The following is a 9,165-nucleotide window of genomic DNA, read 5'->3' on the forward strand; positions in this document are numbered from 1 at the left end:
GATGTTTTCTGCTATCTAAGCAAAGTATTACTCAATGATATCAGGACATAAAACCAAACCAACTCACATAAAAAAAAACCCTTAAAGTCAGACACCTAATAAAAAAGTTGCTTGAAAGTCCAGTATCCAGCTAACCGGATACTTCTGTGTTTCTGAGTTTTCAGGGGCCAAAAACCCCAGTGTCTGAGCAGAGATACGTAGCTAGTTTACACAGAGCTTTCTTGGGTTGAGCAAGACATGGTGTCTCCACAGAGTGAGGTCATTCCTACCTTTATTTTCCTTGGACTCATTTTATACCTTTCTATATTCAGATCTGAGGGCTAGAAATCCCTGTAAATCACTGCTTAACGCAGCTTAAACACACAGCAGCAGATCAGAAAGTGTATGGTCGTGGCTTGGTTATTGCTGGGTGCCTGTGTCTGCTGAAAAGGACAAATTCAAAAGTAGCTGATATATCTGAACTTGGAATTATCTGATGGGGAAACATCTTCCAGATTGGTAAATATAATTTTTTTTAAAATCAGTAATACTTAAAAAAAGTGAGCAGTAGGTAGTGTTTATTTGGGCTTCAGTGTAGAAGTGTTTTTGCACTTTGTGCAGTGCCAGCTTAGTTACACCTTTTTCCCTGACTGGAGTTGACATCACAAATGAAACTAGCACACAAACAAACAACAAAAAGAAAAGATCATGCTAGTTTAAAGTTTAAATATTTTCCATCTCTGTGTTTTTAACTAACCTTTGCCAAGCGAAGGACAAAAGTCAGAAGGAAAAAGTTATTTTTCAGTCTTGTAAGGTCAAGTTCTAAAAATAAGTGAAAAACACCTACACCCTCTGAAATGGTATGCTAAGTGTTTTACAATGTTTCTTATATATTTATGGTCGTAAGAAACCAAATTATATAAACGATGACCAGTAAGGATTTCAAAAAACATCTCCTCTACCTCCTCCCAATACAGGATCAATAGTACCTGTGGCATGCTTCACAAAGACTTCTCTACCCTGTTCTTGAATGCTTCCAGTGGTGGAGACTCCACAACCACCCCAGGCAGCCTTCCAAGGCTTTATATTCCCACTGTTTGACAATGTTTCCAAGGGATGCTATTTAAGCCCATTGCTTCTCTTCTTATTCACCACGGACTCAAAGAGCAGATCAGTCCCTTCTTTGAACCAGCACTGTACATTTGAAAACTTACATTTCAATTCGATACTTCCATAAAAGAGCCTGGTAATGTATGAAGTTTCCAAGTCTTATACAACCAATATAGAAAGGTGGTGATGAAAAATGATCATAGTCATTGCAGTCAACAGTTAGTTCTAAGGGAAATAAAAGTCTTGAAGTCTCAACTAAATCATAGTCATGAATTTTGTTAATTGTCACAATACATAAACTCTGCGTGACTCAGAAGATACATTATCTATTGTGGTGAACTGCCAGATTACAACTGAATTTGAACCAAACTGACACATTTCTATTTCACTCATGAGTAGATCAGGAAGAAGCCCAGTACATCAGAATTTCACAGCATGTTTTTTTTTCAGTTTGTGCTTATATTGAATGCTATTGTCTAAAATTTGCAAATTCCAAAGATACACACTGTGAAGAGGACTGGCCACTGGAGTTTGAGGCCGAGCAGCCCGCAGAATCTCCAGTCTTGTCCTACCTTTCTACTGTGTGCTTCCAGACAAAGCAAAAACCTGCTTTCATAAGTTTGCAAAACATGATTTTACAGCTTGATTATGTACAAATACTTATTTCATCCGTTGCTAAAACACAGTCTCAACAAACAGGATTCCTAAATGATCTGTACTTCGAGCTATTTGCAGTCCTGAGGTAACAAAGTTTAGGTATTCACTAACTAATGTAAAGAATAGCACCAATGCTTTATGGAAGAGAGATTCATTATTTGACATAAACACATAAAGCGATGCAAATATTATAGACAAAATCCATCAGTCAATAGGTAAGAACATCCCCATCCCCTCCCCGTATGCCACATTCGTTGCAAGATGGAATAATCCATTACATGTTGTGGTTTGTTACATGTTTGAAAAATTACAGCTTGCTGCAGTCTGGTTTATGTCTCTCACTTTGAATTCCTCAGGAAAGCAAGGCACTGAAGGTCACTGAAGACCTTTTATAAGTCCTTTTAATGTGTTTTTTTCATTTAATCAATGGCAAACTGCAATGACAGAGGATCAAGCCTGCAAAATGTAACACATGGACACGGCTCCATTGTGCACTATGCTAACTTTATTGTTCATTCTTCATGTTGTTTTCTACCCTGCTAATGGAATTTGACTAATGTCAGTAAAGCCATTTACATGAGCTAAAAAAAAAAAGTCACACAACTCGCTGTGGCAATAGGCAGAATGACATAAGGCTGGGCCACAACCAGAGTATCACAGCAATTGGCTCATTGTGATGGGGACATCTCCTGGGAGGAAGCTACTGCCTTACGCCACAGAAAGCGGGGCCTTCCTTGAAGGGAGATTAGAGTTCCAGAAGGGTCAACTTTCCCACTTATTCCTCCAACACTATTAGAAATTTGATGACTTTATACTTCCTGCGTATGAAAGGCTGACTTTCAAGGGAACATCAGTTTTTACCCCAAACATTTTCTGATTAGAATGCTACAAAACACAAACACCGTAACGTTTGTGTATAAAAATAGCTGCAAAATGGTTTCTGAAAAAAGGCACAGAGATGCCTTCTAATGTCTGAGGGAGGAATCCCACAAAAAAAGAGACCAGTGAGCCAAGAACACAGTCAAACTCTTTGTTTTGTCCTCAGCTCCTAACCCCCAAACAAAAATAGTAACAAGAACGAGTATGGCCTGAGTAGGGGTTTTCCAGTATTTTTGCTGTTGAACAGCCAACACAACACATGCACATTTAATAAGTAGGAGACATTTGTAAGCCATCAAACACATATCAAGAAATTGCAGCCTTTACCGCCTCCTTTTTTATTCTTTTTTATTTTTCAAATTCATTGAATGCTGGGGAGAAGGGAGGTGTGAGTCTGAAAATTTCTAAGTAAGTGTGTCATCAGCACAGATTCCCTGAGCCTCTGGACCTGACCTAGGAAGCTACTAGTAAGAGTCAGAAGCAGCTCCTGTCTCACACGGTTATTTGTTTCTTGATCTCTCTAATGAGACTCCTAACAAGATAATAAATTTGTAGCAACCGTGAGATAGCTAAATGGCCTGACTTTTTATTGCCACATTACTCTTCTGAGGAAGGAAGAATCCTGCTCTACAGACACGGAACGGAGTCACTCAGAAGCTAAGCAGCTTGCGCTAGGTCACGCCATGCAAGTAAATTGAATCTGGAAGTCCAAAGCTCATGCCAGCACTGTAATAACTAAACCGTCTTTCTTCTCTGAAGAAGGGGAATCTTCACTCACACACATTGGCAGGGAAAGATGCTAAAAAAAAAAAAAAAAAAAAATGCACATTCATCTAAAATAAGTGATACTACATATTGTCTGGGCAGCCTTACCACCAGTGTAAGTGGCTGATCTTCCTGGAAGTGACATATTCTGCCCACGTTGGCTGAGAGAACGACACACAATGATGTAGGAACTCTGAGGAGCATCAGCAAGAAAAGCTGGACTTTTGCAAGAAAACATGAAGCAACTATAGCCCTGCAACAAATAAAAAGCACAGTAAGAACACCGCAGTTCAGTTCCACCACAGATGTGATACTAAACTTCCAACACTCAGAGGGCAGCAGGAATGAGGCTAACCTAGACTGTTCAGGTAGTCTCAGCTACTAGATTACTTGATTACTAGTAGCTCCCTCCAGGGAGTTGCTAAGGAACCGCAGGAGATAAGGCCAGTGACAGGACTGGTGGCAAAGCCACAATATAGGTCCAAGTTCTATCCAGAGACAGGGCTAGAAGATCACCCTGAACGTTGTCCTTCATCTAAAATATGGTCCAGAACTTCCCAGTGGCTTGCTGAGGTTTCGATAATCTAATTTGTTGTCTCTAGAAAGGTCACAGCGCTGTCAAATGTTCCGCACTCCCAGGTCCCACACTGATAATCCTACCCCTTCCAAAATGCCTGAGACATGGTGTCAACACAATCCTGTCTGAAGAGAACTAAGACACCTGGAACTAAAATGCTTTTTACAAAACTGAGGGCAGGAGGCCAGTCAAAGGGTCCACAAATGTCATATTGGCCCTCGTTCAGTTTTGCTTGTAAAATGGGGTGTAAAATGCTGCCAGAGCTCCTTCTCCCCACAGCCACCCTGCTCAAAACTATTCCCCAGCAAGTGTTGCAATCATACACCCAGGAGAGTTGTTAAAACCTTACAGGAAACATCTCACATTTTTTCCTTTACTATTCATGCCATTTTCTATTAGGGACAATAAAGACTTCTAACATGGGATTAGGCTCATTTGCAACAATGAGCTACTATTGCTCCAGGAGCCAGCGGGAGCTCAGACTTGTTGAGGGAACTGGGAATAATTAACTGAATTGTACTGGAAAAAAGGAGAAGACTGAAGGCTGTTTTGACCAAGAGAGATGCAAACTGATGCAATGGTTAAGCCATCACGTCTTGCTGGGAATTATTGTTGGGAGTATCATTAATGCTTAGAGTATGCAGTTTTTTTTCAGTAAAACTGCTTTGGCCGTGGTCTCCCTTTTTGGTTTTTGCTACTAAAAGACACCTCCCAGAGTCATAATGACAATAACACAGTTTCACTGATCGCTTTCACTCATTGCTCAGTATGCACTAAGTCACTTCCCAAAACTCTTAGGGATGGCAAACCTTAAAAACAAAAGCTTTTCTAAGCAGGTTTGTTTTTCTTTTCCCCTAAATGATGTATATAATTCATCTCCATGGTCAAACCTTCTTATTGTGTAATCCAGGGGTCTTCAGCCATAGCGTAAACAGGAATTGTCTCATTCCAGAAGGGACTGGAAGTGCTCAGTGCTCTGAGATCACACATGTAGGTGGGCAGACAGCACGTACACTTTTAATAGTCTAGGGACCTCTCTTTTAGGGAGCATTGACTAGGTTTTGATCATGTACCAAGACTTATTAACTCAAAAGAAACATCTGGCATTGACCCCTTCATAGGCAGGATACTGAACCTGAGGGACCCTGGAAATCTACTCTGATACGTTGCTGGAGCTGTCTGCACGTGATTAGTTCGGTAGCTATACATAAATGCACATATTGTGTATGAATAATACTATTTCTGTATCATATATACAAGTATTACATAGATGAGTATTTGCTGTCCTCAAATTACTGCCTTCTACCCACACGTTGGCACACACCATTAGCCTTTTGCCATGCAGCTTCAAAAAAAGATCAAGTTTCCATCACACCTTTCAGCAAGGAAGATCCCAAAGAACTTGACAATCTATTCATACCTAATATCACCAGAACATAGACACCTTTGGGACAGAGAGCACAGCCAAATACATAACGGAGTGCAGAACAGCAGAAAAAAAGGGAAACATTTGGCTGGGAACTCCAGAGAAAACCTTGCTTTTTATAGAGAGTGCCAAGGAATGGTTAGCATCCATTCATGGGAGACACAACTGTGCTTTCTATGGTCACATCCCAAAGACCCACAGAGAAAATTTGAACTTCACAGTTTATTCTGCCTCAGAAGTATGAAGTGGTAAGTTACCTTTCCCAACAAGCTGGACCAGTAGCTCTAACAACTGTGTTCAAACAGACCACAAAGCTGTCCTTTCTGTGGACATCTCAAGGGAACATGAAGAAATTTTCCATGCCAGAAGTTATATTAAACAAACCTGTTCAGGCCTCCTGGATACATGCAGCAACAAGCTGTAGCTTTTTAATAAGTGTTGATTCAAGATTAATGATAGTTCTCTTGACATTTCCTCTCTCACTGACTACAACAGGGGCCATTTTTTCCTCTTCCCAATTTGCTCTTTTTCACATAACCTCTCCATAGCAATTAGCTCTACTGCTTACATTAAAAAAAACCAAACACACCAAAAACCAGAAGGAAGATATCTAGTGTGATTTAACAGCTGAAAATAAGCAAAACCAGCACCAAGCAATCAGGTCTTTTCAGGACACCAGTGATCAAAAGACCACTGTTGAGGTACTCTGTAAAAATGTAATTTGCAGTCAGCTGTTTGCAGAAGACATGAAACTTTTCACTGTTGAAAATCAGAGTTAACTTGTACAAAGAGGAAGAAAAGATAGATCACTGTATTAATCCCCCCTCACACCTTCACTGGCTATGGGGATGCTGAAAGCATGAGGTCAGAAGCCTGATCATTGCCTTCTCCAAACTCAACTCTTCAGAATACTGGATGAGACAGAGAAAGGGGGAAAAGTCAATCACTAAATGCAATACTCTTTGTCTTGCCTCAGGAAGAGGCTACACACTTATGTTCAGTTTTAATATGAGTAGTTTAACAGTTGCATGCAGAAATATGACTTTTTCTTACACAAGGGAAATGAGGGGGGAAAGCCTTTATGAATCACAATGAAAATTCTTCAAGTGTAGGTGCTTTCTTTGATTGCCGTGGAATCAGGATGACTAGGAGATTCATGGAGGGTACAAAGAATAAAGGGACATAGGAAGCACCAGCAGATTGTCAAGGCTGTTCTCTAAAGTGGTCTCATTATCCATATGTAGAATCTTGAGTATGAAAAAGAAAATGGGTTTATTATTATAGCAGAGCCTTAGTATTCCACAAAAATAATTCTTCCTCTTACGGTGGTAGAGCAGAACATTGTCTCAATCTTTTTTGCTTATACCCCACTTCAACTGCTTAGTAACTTTTGTGATATTTCAAGCAAACAAGAATGAATGAATCTTCTTCCTGGAAACTGTCCTTTATGCCTTCATTAATTGTTCCCAAAATCTTGACCACGAAAGGATGCCAGGTCCTCAAGGAGGAGCAGAGAATGACAAACCTGGTATCTTCTAGACAGACCCCATTCTATCACAAGGCAGTATAATCCCCATGCTGCTGTCCCCCTTCCAGTGCTTGCCTGAGGCATTCCATGGGCTTTCTGTCAAAGATAATTATGGCTGTCACAGGAATGACTAGACAAAGATGTTCACAGGGCCCACGCTCTGGGGGTGGGGAAGGACAGGTATCGTCCTCAGAAGCAGGAGCACTTTGCCTCTCTCAAAAGAGAGATCTCATACAATACGAAGATGAATTTTCAAACAGAAATAACAGCACAAAACCAGGCAGCTGAGCCCTCAGTCATGTTTGGTTAGATAACGGCGTCAAATACTCAGCTATTCTCATGCTGAAGTACCTCCCCACTCAGGCCAGAAAGCACACTGGTACAACACAAAAACGTTATCTGAGTTGCAGCATTCGCAAAGCCGAAGGGAACATCCGTGCTACCTGGTTACTAGCAGGTGCAAGTCAAAAGAATCAATTCAAGGGGCCTATTAGCCTTAAAATAAACAGTTTCATCTGTGAAACTGCTTGTTTCACCAACGTCATGGATTGGGGAAACAAAGAAGCCACTGGCTACTAAACGCAGGCTTTTCCTGGCGCACATACTGTCACTTCGTCTTATCATACATCTCCTTTCACATGCACGTTTTATTTTCATAAGCTTTGAGACATTACAGATTACTGGCTTTATCCAAAAATTGTTCTTCTTTGTACATCATTTATAAACTCAGAGGAAAATTCAACATCATCCAGACTATGGGTTGGTTTTTTTTATGAAATATAAATGAAATGGAAAAATGGCGTGTACACAGGCTCCCAAGTGGTGGGAAGCTCTCCAGAAAGATGGAGTCTGGAGACTAATCCAAACCTCTTGAGTTCTCAAGAAAATATCAGACCAGAAATCTCACAGGAATGAACTAGCTCTGGAGATTTCTGGCAATTCTTTCTCCTGACCCCACCCAAAGCTGAAAAACAGCCACAAATGCAAATCTAATCTTTTTTTTCCACAATATTTTTCAGTATCACAGTCTATGTAAAGATTCAGAGGAACTCCTTGCCTCATCTGAACTGCTCTTCCCATCCAAAGGCTACAAGGACACATATTTAGCCTAATTGTGATGGTCACAGAATTACTCTAATTTTAATTCCACATGGAAACTAGAAGTTTGACCCTCTGTATTTTTGCAATGCTTCCTTCATCAAAGGCCAATTGCTTTTGGCTAGCACAGCAGGCAGTTTCTTCCATTAACCTTTATTCAAGCCAAAACACTTTGGGTGTAAGTGACATTGAGTTCCTGAGACAACGACGGCCAGAGAAATACCTGTCATGAGAGTGGAATCCAAGAGCTCTCCCTAAACTCCAGCTGCCTTGTCTCTCCTTGACATCTTTTCAGTCTTTGAATGCTTTCTGCACAAGCCATTACACCCTTCAACACTTCTTCCAGGAAAGCCCACACAATTCCAGGAACCCCACGCCTCAGGTGAATAAATAGCAATGACAAAAGCAACTTTCTGCTGGCAAGGCAGGAGACAATGTTGAAACTTTGAGTCTCTATACACAAATGCAGTAAAGGCTACCGTGAAGGCCAATATTTCCCAAGGAAATCAAATATCAACGCATGGTTTGGATAGGAGATCTTCTGGAAAGAGTAATGCACATGTCTAACCCTGTATACTCAGCAAAATCTGATCTCACAGCCTGAGATCATTTGCTGGCTCCAAGTCACATCTGGGAGTTACTCCTAACACAGCGGGAAGAGAAGTTGTTTCTAGGGAGATCCAAGTTCCACTTCTAAATCTCCCTATAAAACAGGAGCTTTTGCCATTTAGTACTGCAGGTGCCCCCTCCTTTTATTTTTTTTTTTCCCCAGATGAGGTTTGTGGTGGCCTCTAGCGGAATATGGAACAAATGGTATAAAAAGGAAAAAAGGCATGTGCAGCCTCCTACAAAGCTGACCAGGCCTTCAGCTATTCATAGCTGAATTCAGTGGGAATTTAAGACTATACAGACTTGCTAGTAAAGGGCTAATCTCTATACCCTAGCCTGAGAGTGATCCATCAATTCAGACCACTTGCTGCACCATAATGGGTCATCCTAGAAAGAAAAAACCTAGAACAACAGTTTTTAAATGATATTTATGATATTACCTGATGTTCATCAAGTTGTCAAGTCCACAAGGATAGTATCCCTTGCTTTGTTTCAGCCTTTCTGCTTCCTCAGTAAAGGAGGTGGATGCAGGTTAGA

The sequence above is a fragment of the Nyctibius grandis genome, chromosome 31 (assembly GCF_013368605.1).
Source record: "Nyctibius grandis isolate bNycGra1 chromosome 31, bNycGra1.pri, whole genome shotgun sequence".
NCBI lineage: Eukaryota > Metazoa > Chordata > Aves > Nyctibiiformes > Nyctibiidae > Nyctibius > Nyctibius grandis.